Genomic DNA, 12,961 nt, shown 5'->3' with positions numbered 1-12,961 from the left:
AACTCTGCACGTACACAGTGCAATGGTAATTAATGTTCCCCATGTTGACTCTCAGGAACTACAATACCATGAAGTACCCTTTAGGATTATGAAGGAGAAATTAAATTATGCTCAGTACAGTTTGAGAGCAATTTTGCTAGTGGTTTGGAGCACCTCTACAGGGAGGTTCTGAAGTCAGCTCCTACCAGTTTGTGGGAGCTGATTGTTCAGTACTAAAGAATTGTGTGAGCCAGATGTTAAATCTTTGGAATTGGGCCATGGTGGGAGTATTTATAGCAAAGGAGTTGGCATCTGCTAAAAATCAGGGTTTGGTTTTGTTTTGTTTTTTCTCCAGAGTACTGGTTTATCAGCACATCATTGCCTATACCTTTGAAACTGCATAATCCAATTAATACCTATTAGCTAGGCCTCATGCTGGACAACAGTTTACCCATAAGTTTTGCTAGGTTGAAAAGCCAGTTAATACCTGTATTAGTTTTCTGTGGCTACTGAAACCACAAACCTGGTGGCTTGAAACAATCAAAATTTATTATCTCACAGTTCTGGAGGTCAGAAGTCCAATCTCGGTATCACTGGGCTAAGTTCAGTACTGGCGGGACTATGTGCCCTCCAGAGGCTCCAGGACAGAACCTATTCCCTGCATTTTCCAGCTTCTGGTGGCTGCTAGTACTCCTTGGTTTGTGGCTTCATCACTCCAATATTCAAGGCCAGTTCAAGGCCAGCATCTTTAAATTTCTCTCTGCTCTATCTTCACATTGCCAGCATGTGTGTGTGTGTGTGTGTGTGTGTGTGTGTAAACTTCCTCTCTCTTATAAGGACACGTGTGATTGCACTTAGGGCCCACACAGGTAATCCAAAATAAACTCTTCCATCTCAAGATCTTTAACTTAATCTCACCTGCAAAGACTGATTTTTTCAAATAATGTAACATTTATAGTTTCCAGGGATTAGGACCTGGTACTTTCAGGAGGGCCATTTTAAGCCTACCACAATACCCACCTTGGCAGCCCCGTATATACACAGATGCACTATATCTTGTATAACATCCTTAACTGGTCTTAATGATAAGGAACAAATTTTTTTTTTTTTTTTTTTTGCGGTACGCGGGCCTCTCACTGTTGTGGCCTCTCCCGTTGCGGAGCTCAGGCTCCGGATGTGCAGGCTCAGCGGCCATGGCTCACGGGCCCAGCCGCTCCGCGGCATGTGGGATCTTCCCAGACCAGGGCACAAACCCGTGTCCCCTGCATCGGCAGGCGGAATCTCAACCACTGCGCCACCAGGGAAGCCCAGGAGCAAATTTTTAATGATAATAGTAGTGGCAGCTCTTTTTTATTGAGTGCTTCCTATGGACTGGGCAAAGTGCTCAGCATAGAGTAATCTCATCTCACTATTATTCCTTCCCAAACTAGGAAATGTGTGTTCAAATGTCATAAATTCTCTTTTTGGAGTGCCAGAATCTAAGTAGACATGTCCTGTTTCCCTCTAACCTCCACCTCAAAATTATTCCCTGGGGCTCTTCATACAATTGTTCCAAGGGCTTCCATTTTATGTAGCTTACTCTTCCTATCCTACTTCCATGGTTCCCAGTTCTGTCCTTTGGTTACTTTTAATGAGCTTATCTCCAACATCAATACAGGGCTTGATTAAAGGGACCATGGAGAGCATATCTATTGGCTGGGAATGACCTCTTAGGTGTGTAGTGTCCCTGGCCAAGTGAATGAAAGGCTCTGGGCCAAGGCCAGTTCCTGGGTGAAACCACAACTGGCAATTGTGTCTCTCAAGAGGTGGTTTGGAGAGGACTGTGAGCCACGCCTGTGGGTGATAAGCCTGTAATTCTCTATCCCGTTGTTTTTGGATACCTTGCTTTCCAGCTGTTCTCTCCTGATCTGCCTGCACAGCTCACTGTTTCATTTCTACAACTTGTACCAGAGGAAGGGAAGGAGACAGAATAGTGTGTTAGGCTATGTGCTGGAAGCCTTACTAATTGGGCTGAGGATGGTATAAATCCAAGAACATTTTCTTTTGTTATTCTTTGTGGCTGCAATTAATAACCTGGTAGACCTGTTTTAGAGATGTGATATAATAAGTTGATTGGGTTTGGGTAGCACATCTATTTTTCTGTTAAAATATAATTTTCAGTTGTAAATAAAAGCTGGTTGAATCTGGCCTATGTAATAGCCAGTGTTTCATGAAGACATTTAGGTCATGTTTGCTTAGGTTTAGAAATGCTCTATGGGCCCTGTGTGATTTTGTATACAAGCAGAGATTATTAGAAATTGGACAAAGGCAACAGCAGGAGGCCAAGAGCAGAGCTGGGGAAGGTGGTGGTCTTTGCTCTATTACTCTGGCTGAGAGTTACCTAATCTCACAGAGCCTCAGTTCCTATAGCTGTAAAATGGTAATAATAATTCTGACCTTCCAGGGTTTGGGAAAGGATTGAAATGAATTAAGGCATACAAAATGCCTAGTATATTGTAAGTACTTAATAAGTGGCAGCTATCATTGTCAATATCATTAGTTCAGAATGAACAAATACTCTAACAACAAGTTTCAGATAATTACTTTTTAATTGAAGTAAAGTTGATTTACAATGTTGTGTTAGTTTCTGGTATGCAGCAAAGTGATTCAGTTATATATGTATGTATATTCTTTTTCATACCTTTTCCACTATGGTTTATTACAGAATATTGAATGTATTTCCCTGTACTATACAGTAGGACTTTGTTGTTTGTCTGTTTTGTATAGTAGTTTGTATTTGCTAATCCCAAACTCCTAATTTATCCCTCCCCCACCCCCTTTCTGCTTTGGTAACCATAAGCTTGTTTTCTATGTCTGTGAGTCTGTTTCTGTTTTATAAATAAGTTCATTTGTGTCATTTTTTAAGATTCCACATATAAGTGATATCATATGATATTTGTTTTTCTCTTCCTGACTTACTTCACTTAGTATGATAATTTCTAGATCCATCCATGTTGAGGCAAATGGCATTATTTCATTCTTTTTTTATGGCTGAGTAATATTCCATTGTGTATATATACATATATATATATATTTATGTATGTGTATACCACATCTTCTTTATCCATTCATCCGTTGATGGACACTTAGGTTGCTTCCGTGTCTTGGCTAGTGTTACTACTGCTGCTATGAACATTGAAGTGCATGTATCTTTTCAAATTAGAGCTTTCTCTGGATATGCCCAAAAGTGGGATTGCTGGATCATATGGTAACTCTATTTTTTAGTTTTTTAAGGAACATCCATACTGTTTTCCATAGTGGCTGTGCCAATTTACATTCCCACCAACAGTGTAGGAGGGTTCCCTTTTCTCCATACCCTTTCCAGCATTTATTATTTGTAGACTTTTTTTTTTTTTTTTTGCGGTACACAGGCTTCTCACTGTTGTGGCCTCTCCCGTTGCGGAGCACAGGCTCCGGACGCGCAGGCTCAGCAGCCATGGCTCATGGGTCCAGCTGTTCCGCGGCATGTGGGATCTTCCCAGACCGGGGCACGAACCTGTGTCCCAGCATCGGCAGGCGGACTCTCAACCCCTGCGCCACCAGGGAAGCCCTGTAGACTTTTTAATGATGGCCATTCTGACGGGTGTGAGGTGATACCTCATTGTAGTTTTGATTTCCATTTCTCCAATAATTAGTGAAGCTGAGCTTCTTTTCACGTGCCTATAGGCCATCTGTATGTCTTCTTTGCAGAAATGCCTGTTTAGGTCTTCTGCCCATTTTTTTGATTGGGTGGTTTGTTTTTTCTTGTTATTGAGCTGTATGTATATTTTGGAAATTACACCCTTGTCGGTCACATCACAGACAAAACACCATCTTCCTCTAGTCACTTGAAAAATGCGAGTCATGCCTTCCATTTTTCCCTTTCCACTTCTGCAGGGCAATAGCAATACAAATACTACCTTTTTCTCTCTGGGAGTGATTTTCTGACCTTGCCAGTTCCCTCTTTCTCTCCTGCAGAACCTGTGACCTTCACCTCAGAGTAACCGTCACTCAAAATAACCTTTGCTTTGTTTACATACTTATGTCTGTACCTCAAGACCTTCAGCTGCTGGAGAGCAAGGATATCTTATTTTTGAATCTTTACTAACTAGCATAATTCCTGGAACACGGAAGAAGCACTAAATATCCTCATTGAATTGAATTTGAATAAAGTTTCAACTTTTTGAAAGGGAAACAAGAAAAAGAACTGACTGAACATTTACTCTAAACCAGTCTCTTCTCTTATGGGAAAGGCGACTGATGCCATTGCTCTGTTTTTTACGTTCCTTCCTAAACTTTGTTTACTTTGGCTTTTGTTTGGCTCTTGGAACACAGAGAGGCAATGTTCAACTTTTGTGATTTTAGACCCTCTCTGAAAGACTACTTACTGACATACTGAATTTTGGTTTTTAATTTCCTTATTTTGTGCCTCAGAGTAGGGGGAGTTTTGGTTAATTTGATGGGGAGTAACTTTAGCTTACTTATCAGCACTACAAGCTGATATTTGAGGGCATTGAGCTAAGTCTTTTACATGCATAATCTTATTTAATCCTTTCCACAACTCCATCAAGTAGGTATTATTATGTCTACTTTACAGCTAAAGAAACTGAGGCACAGAGAATAACTGGATCAGGGCTGTGGTAGGTTTTACCTTGGGTCTACAAGACTTCGGAGTCTCAGTTTTGAACATCACCCTGTACTGCTTCTAGATTCAACTGTTTTCTTAAGCTGAATTAGAGAAATGATTCTGAAAGGGAAAAGTAATTCAGCCTTTCACTAAATGCTAATTGAGCACTGTCTTAGCTCAGGCTGCCATAGCAAAATACCATCACTGGATGGCTGAAACAATAGACGTTTATTTCTCATAGTCTTGGAGACTGGGAAGTCTAAGATCAAGTTGCTAATAGATTCAGTTCCTGGTGAGGACCCACTTCCTGGCCTCTCTCTGTGCTCACATGGCCTTTCCTTGGCGAATGCATGTGGAGAGAGAGCTCTCTCTCTGTCTTCCTCTTCTTATAAGGTCATTAATCCCCAAATGAGGGCCCCACCCTCATGACCTCATCTAAACCTAATTACTTCCCAAAGACCCCATCTCCAAATACCATCATATTGGAGGTTAGGGCTTCAATATGTGTACTGAGGGGAGGGGACACACAAACATTCAGTCGATAACAAGTACTAACTAGAATTCTCTGGAATATGTTAGACTAAGCTCTGGAAAAAAAAAAAAAGAATAGAAAAGGAAAGGAAAGGAAAAAAAGCAGGACCTGGACTAGGGAGAGGCAAACAAGTGACCTAGGGCCCAGCATTATAGGAGGTGCCCACCCTCAGGTGCCCACCCTGCACTTGAACAACACTGCAAGGCCATGAACCTATGTGCCTTGCTTACCTCACCCCAGTCCCAGCCCTAGAGCACTTCATTTGCTCTTGGGGAACTCAGTGTCTAGCAAGGGCCTGGTATCAGTATGGGTCAGATCAAGAGAGAGAAACCACCCAGTGATTTGAACAGGGGAAGTTTAATATAAAGAATTATTAACTAGCAGTCTGTTGTTTAGAAACCCGTGAGGACACGGAGAAAATATGACAAGTGAACCCAAGGAGTTTTGACCTTCAGGATAAGAGTGAAGACTGTTTTTCCCTCTAGGCTGTGCCTGAGTGAGCATGACTTGCCCTATTTATTAGGCAACATTACACTCCGCAGCATTTCCTTTCAGATCATCCCAGGCATTTAGGCTATTTTAAAAATCTAAATAACATCTCAGTCAAACTAACATTCCAAGAGAGAAATGTTTTAATCTCTTTTCCCAGAACAGCCTTTAGGTCTGGGAGGAAGTGCAGACAGGCCGGGTGAGGGACAATGTATCTGGAGATTTATGGGAATCCAGAAGTTTTGGCAAGGGTACATATAAATCTCAAAGAAGAATTAAATATAATTTGAAATCACATAAACTGTACAGAATTTGAATGCAGGTCAAATCGCAACCGCTGTTTGTTATCTCTCGTTTAAACTACAATAACAGGATTGCTTAAACAAGTTCCCTTCCTTTCTTGAACTTTCAAAGTATTTAATATTTGCATAATGATTAATCTCCAGTTCCATAGGCTATTCCCAAAGGGAGAGACGACACAGAAGCACTTTAAATTTCAACCACAGGGAAAAGAGAAGAGCGGAAACTTCAGTTTTGGAGCCTATGCTCTCAGGAGAGGATGGCTGAGAGAACACGATCCCAAACATTCGGACAATATATTCTAACTAGGTCAAAGGTGCAGCTCCACCTAAGGGATGATACCAGACCCTCTATTTATAGATCTTGAATATTTCAAGAAAGTTTTGTTCTATGCTTTGCAAGGGCTAAATCCTTATGCACAGACCCCTGGAGTACATCCAACCTGCCCACCCAAGGAACGCTTTGAGTATTTTCCTTTTCATAGAGGCTGTTTATTTGCTGTTGTTTCCAGGGATCCAGGCCGGGGAAAAGGCAGCAGGTTTGAAGTACACCCCCAGAGCTCAGTATTTGACCTGTAAAATTAAGGTACTGGGCTCAGTCAATGGCTCTCAGCCTGGCTGCATTATAGAATTACCTGGGGGAGCTTTAAAATAATAGCCAACCCTTGATCCCACCTCAGCCTCATTAAATCAGGATGTTTGGCAGGGGGGCCCAGAATGTTAGTATTTAAAAAAAAACAAACTTCCCAGGTGGTGCCCATGTATAGCAAGTTTTGAGAGCCGCTTGCAGCTCTGATACGTGATGCTGTTGATTCCTCTGTGATGAACATGTTGTGGATAAACCTCTGTACACATTTTAAAAATGGTTTTTATCGGGATAGACTCTCAGAGTACGTGCACATGTGGATGCATTTGGATGAAGTCTAAATGGGAGTACACAAAAATGTACACACAAAAGAGCAAATGGACTGGGGTACAGGGAGAAAGGGAGTTTTTCTCTTCTAAAATATTATAGTGTTTTCGTTACAAAAAAACACTAATTACCAAACACTCCCTCCCCACTCACGCTTTTTGCACTTCTGGGTTTGGGGCTGCTTTCAGAAGGCTGTTGAAGCCTGCCCTCTGAACATGATAAAAGCATCTATGTTGTTATTTGGTCAGAGTTGGACTTCTCAAGTAACTTTCTGTCTCTCTGCCCTGAAAAAGTATTGCACAAAGGAAGTTGAAAGTTCTATGTGGGTTGAGGGCCTAATATAAAGTGGTCATTCAATGCATATTCAATTATGATGACTAACTGTATCTTATGACTTTGTTCTGAAATCCAGTATTCAAAGCATAGTTCATGGATCATATTCATCAACCATGGCCATCATAAATATTCATCTAATGTCTGTCTTCATTAGGCGGTTATTAACATGTCAAAGGTATTTGTGGAGAAAATGAAAGTGATAAATTCTTTCTATATTTACTCTTATTTGAAAGGCTAATTTATTTTTAGAGTCCTCTTTGATAAAATCCTTTAATCAAAGAAAGTTTCCTTTAGAAATAGTCTTCTGTTTTTAAGCCAATAACTTTACACAAAGAAAGTTTATTAACGTTTTGCTTGCTGGATGGATATTAGCCAAATGATAAAGTATGTCAATAGTCCAATTCAGAGAAGGATAATATAAAGCACTGCTCTTAAAAGGTTAAATTGATGCCTTCTCTACTAACAGTACTTCGGAGTTGTTTTTCAAATGAAGAGAGCTGGTAGTGATTCTTCTCCACCCTTACCTGGTCCCCTTGGTGATCAATAACCCCAAGACTGTTGCATGGGGTTGGTTTACAGGCTGTGAATAGAAGAGGGCAAGGATTGGCAAACTTTTTCTTTAAAGGACCAAATGGTAAATATTTTAGTCTTTACTGTTCAACTCTGTTGTTGCTCTAAAGCAGCCATAGACGATATGTAAATGACCAGATGTGACTGGGTTCCAAAAACACTATTAAAAGAAACAGGTGGCAGGTTGTATGTGGCTAATTAGGCCATAGTGTGCCCATGCTAGAAAAGAGCAAACCCAACAGGGCGTCACACTGGCTCTCAGGTTGCAGTGGGAAGACACAGGTCAGAACTGGACATTTTAGCTAAACCCAAAAAAGCGAGTGAGTGTTGGAGCTCTATATGAGCAAGTAGGTCTACCATGGTAGGAAAAGTCATGAGAATGCATGAATAATAAAAGAGTGATAATAGCAATGGCTAATATTTACAGAGGACTCGCTCTGAAACTTGTATTAAATACTTTACATGTAATCTTTACAATGTCACGTAATATTTATAATAATTTGGTAATCTCATGTAATTGTTATAATAACCTCAAGGTAGGTGTTATTATATTCCCATTTTATAGATGAGGAGATTGAGGCATGGAGAGGTTAAATAAAGTTCTCAATGACATACAGCTAATAAGTGGCATAGCTGAGATGCGAACCCAGATGGTGTGACTTTAGAGGCTGCTCTTCTATGCATTACGACCTCCTGCTAGGGGACAGAGCCATGTGCAAAACCATCCTAGCTGGGAGAACATAGAGGGTCTCCTTCTAGGTACTTTAGTCTTGGTTCAGGTTCACTGTGCTGAGGATGGACCAAGAATAGAGCCCTGGGGTGTACACTGTGGGGAGACTATTCTCCATGGGTCTTTCATGTTTCTGCATGTCTTCAAGCAAAGGCATCGGCAGCCTTTTGTTGAGACTGTCTTTTCAGGGGTATTTTTATATTGAACAGCCTTGGCAGATAGAGATAGTATCTTCCCTCTGGAGCAGAAGGAAGCTTTGTTTTCTGTACTTTATAATAAAGACAGTGTCTCCCTCTGGGGCAAAGTTGGGCAAGTGCAAAGTTGGGCAGCCCATTATAAAAGACTGGGGTTCTTCAGCTGTGTTGGAAACCCACTGTGTGTGTGGTATCCACATGGGCTACCCTGTCACCCCCTTGGGATTGGAGGAGGGCAAGGGGAAATGACATGAACATGAATCTCATGTTGCTCTGTGTGTAGAATGTAATGAAGTCCTTTGTCTTTGGCCCAGGAGTCTTGGGTCTTCTACCAGCATCCATGAATCTGTGGCAGCTAACTGGTTATTGCGTAAACAGGGTAAAATCTTAGATCTTTCACAATTCTGGACATACACAGAAGGTACAGTGGGTTAGGAAGGCTGGTCTGAGGGTGAAGGCTGTCCGCCCTTGGCTTGGCTTTGTGTCTTTTAAAATTATGCATGAATGCGGGCCATGCTATGATCTGAATGTTTCTGTTCCCCCAGTTCATATGTTGAACTCTTACCCCACAAGGTGATGGTATTAGAAGGTGGGGGTCTTTGAGAGGTGATTAGGTCATGAGGGCAGAACCCTCACGAATGAGATTAGTGCCCTTATAAAAGAGGCCTCAGTGAAAAGATGATGTATAAGAAGCGGACTCTCACCAGACACTGAATCAGCCGGTGCCTTGATCTTGGACTTCTCAGCCTCCAGAATTGTGAGAAATAAATTTCTACTGTTTATAAGCTACTCAGTCCATGGTATGTGTGTTATAGCAGGGAAAACAGACTAAGGCCAGAGACCTGTACTGAAGCCAGAGAGAGGAGAGCCTCTGTAAGCACCTGTAGCTCTTGATCCCATAACTAGCAGAGTGTTGTGGATCCTCTGACTTCAGAAACTTACCACAAGGAGTTAAAGATGTACAGTTGATTCACTGGAATGATCTTCAATGAACCATAGCTGTAACGTAAATACTACATTCCAGTAATCTAATATAATCGTTCTGAAACCTAGCTGCTCATCAGAATCACATGGTAACATTTTAATTATTTATTTATTTTTGGCTGTGTTGGGTCTCCGTTGTGGTGTGCGGGCTTCTCATTGCCGTGGCTTCTCTTGTTGCAGAGCTCGGGCTCTAGGCATGAGGGCTTCAGTAGTTGTGGCACACAGGCTCAGTTGCTCCATGGCTTGTGGGATCTTCCAGGGCTCGAACCCGTGTCCCCTGCATTGGCAGGTGGATTCTTAACCACTGCGCCACCAGGAAAGTCCCCGCATGGTAATATTAAAATAACAACTTTTAAAACAACGGATTCTTGAGCACCACCTCATACGTAATGAATCAGGATATCTGAGGGTGAGGCTCTGAAATCAGTATTTTAAACGTTTCCCAGATTATTTAGAGGCAGTCATTCCCTGCACGATTCTAATGATAAGGATTGAACTACATCACAGACAAATCCCACTGCTTCTCTGTACCTAAGTTTCTTCATTTGTTACAAAATAGAATAGTGTTGGCCAATATGGTGGCAATTGGCCACATGTGGCTATTTAAAATAAAATCAATCAATGGTTAAATGAAGTTTAAAATTCAGTTCCTCAGTTGTATTAACTACATTTCAAATAGTTAATAGCTACATGTGGCTAGTGGCTAAAGCATCATAGAGTGCAGATACAGAGCATTACCATAATCACAGAAAGTTCTATTGGATATCTTATCATACCAGAAAAGAAGGAAGCCATAAAAGACTACTGGGGTTGTATCACAAAACTCAGGAACCAACAGGAATAAGCTTCCACTGACCAAAGATGGGATAATTTGAGCACCCATTAGAATAATAACTGCAGTGGATTGAAGTGCATTAAATATATTTAAATCCATGAGTTCATAATCATATAAAATAGAATTTATTGGTGACTAACCATGCTAGGGAGCCAAGTAATTATTTGAAAACTGGAAAGTAAAGGGTTATCAAGCATTTAATCAGTAATTTCGTAAAGGAAAGGCCATATAAATGCTTGAGATAGTAATGAGATGCATAGCAGAAGGCCCACTGGCACGTCCCATGAGACTGAGTGCCTGTTGCGCCTTGCCAGGATCAGTTCAAGAACAAATACATCCTAGTACTGCTTTTTATTCCTTCCTTCTTTTGCTCCCCATATCCTGCCCTCTTATTCTATGGGATTCTCACATAAATTGCTATGTGCCAACTTCTGTCTCAGGCTCTGTTTTGTGGGGGAACCCAGGCTAGGACAGCATTCTAGCTCAGATTCTTGAAAGAGAATCCAGCCCGCCTGGCATATAGATTTGATTGCTGGGTTATGATCCTCCTCCTGGTCCAATAGCCTGGGAGGCGCTGCCTCTTCCAGAAATGGAGGTGGAACTTCTTAAAGTAGAAACGGTAGAAGCGCGAGACAACTGTTGGAGACATGTTGATTAACGTGTCCAGCCGACAGCTCTGCTACTGAGAGAGAGATTTGCTGACCAGCAGCGTCAGTATCACCTGGGAGCTTGTTAGAAATGAGGAATCTCAGGGCCCAGCCGGACCTACTGAATGCAAATCTGCTTCTTTTTTTTTTTTTTTTTTGCAGTACACGGGCCTCTCACTGTTGTGACCTCTCCAGTTGCAGAGCACAGGCTCCGGACGTGCAGGCTCAGCGGCCATGGCTCACGGGCCCAGCCGCTCCGCGGCATGTGGGATCTTCCCGGACCGGGGCACGAACCCGTGTCCCCTGCATCAGCAGGCAGACTCTCAACCACTGCGCCACCAGGGAAGCCCCGAATCTGCTTTTTAACAAGATTCTCCAGGTGATTTACATGTACAATAAAAAACTCCCTTCTAGAGGGAGTAATAATTATCTGGCTCAGGGATATTTTTATAATAGATAAGATGTTGCATCCGAAGGTCAGTGGGAAGCACATATAGGGGAAGGAGAGAGAGCACGTATTGTTGGAAGGGGGTGGCGGGGAAGCCAGGAGGCAGGGGAGGTTGGAAGAGGAAAAGTGGGATTGAATCTCTGTGAAAACACTTTAAAATCCGTAATAGAAAAAAACATTCTGTACCTACGTTATTATACCTGCACCAGAAACCTCAAAACAAGTTCACCCCGCTTCGCCCCAGTGAACAGAAAGCAATATCTCCATGTGTCGTAGACACACAGCAGGTGAAATATTGGATGCAAGGCTTGTGTTGCAGGGGGCGGTATTTGTGAGGCAGGCAGACCCAATCCTGGCAATCTACCGCTTCCCTCTGGACACTCTGGGCTTCACCATCCCTCCCCCACCCCTGGACATCCTTCATCCTCAGTTCACTGTCCCTTCTCCCATATAAGGACTTTTAGCAACAGTACATGGTGTACTGGCTCTCCAGAAACAAACATAAAGCTCTGATTTGTAGTGTTGGCCAATTTCCATAGTATAAATACTCCCACCATGGCTGATTGTGAGCTGCCATGAGGTTAACTGAACACGCGGTTGGGAGGTGGCACACACTGGCTCCAGCGCACTCCAGGAAATAAAGGGTCGAAAGGACACAGTAGAGTGGTTTACAGCCTTCCTAGAAGTGAGGGGAAGAAAGTCAAGTTGATGAAGGCCTGGAGCGCTTGCTTTAACTTCAGCTACTATGATTCCAAAACACAGCTATCATCTCGTCCAATCTGTGGCTATTTTTTTCGTTTTGTTTCTAATTTTCTTTGGCCATGCAGCCCGACCAGGGATTGAACCCTCACCCCCTGCAGTGGAAGCGGAGTCTTAACCACTGGACCGCCAGGGAAGTCCCTGAGGCTGTTTCTTAACTTCAACTTTATTGAGAATGTCCTTATGTTGTAGCTTTAAAAGAACCAGAAGCTCAGCTGGAGAAAACGTTTGAGGACAGTCAGAATGACTTACAGTCTATATTTACCAAAGCTTCTTTCATTAACATTATCGAGGCTCTGGAATGCTCACACCCACCTTTCATGGGCACACCACACCCCATTCTTCCCTGCCTGAGTGTAGTCCTAATGACTCCCACTCAGCTCCCTCAAGTGTCACACACCCTGCTTCTCTGGCCGGAGTTCAAGCCCTCACCTGGTTTCCTTGAATGCCATCTAAGCGCTGCACACCTGTCTTTCCTGGGAGGTTAACAGCTGGCACATAACTCCCTTCCCTTGAGGATATTAGCAGATAATGTATATCGGTCAAACTTGCTGTAGGTACTGGCAGGCAGCTTAGACCTCTCCCCCTGCCCACAAGCACT

General features: G+C 42.5%; 1 protein-coding gene across 1 annotated transcript in view; it reads left to right on the top strand.

Moving 5' to 3' along the window:
* The window catches only part of TMEM178A (transmembrane protein 178A), a 248,029-nt gene that overhangs the window by 55,076 nt on the left and 179,992 nt on the right, over positions 1-12,961 (top strand). The window contains exon 4 of the mRNA XM_067703195.1: positions 11,316-11,532. The gene's annotated coding sequence lies outside the window, so the exon portion shown is untranslated. The remainder of the gene's footprint in view (positions 1-11,315; positions 11,533-12,961) is intronic.

Source organism: Pseudorca crassidens, chromosome 14 (assembly GCF_039906515.1).
Source record: "Pseudorca crassidens isolate mPseCra1 chromosome 14, mPseCra1.hap1, whole genome shotgun sequence".
NCBI lineage: Eukaryota > Metazoa > Chordata > Mammalia > Artiodactyla > Delphinidae > Pseudorca > Pseudorca crassidens.
The sequence above is the reverse complement of the archived record's forward strand: the minus strand, read 5'-3'. Positions and strand labels throughout refer to the sequence as shown.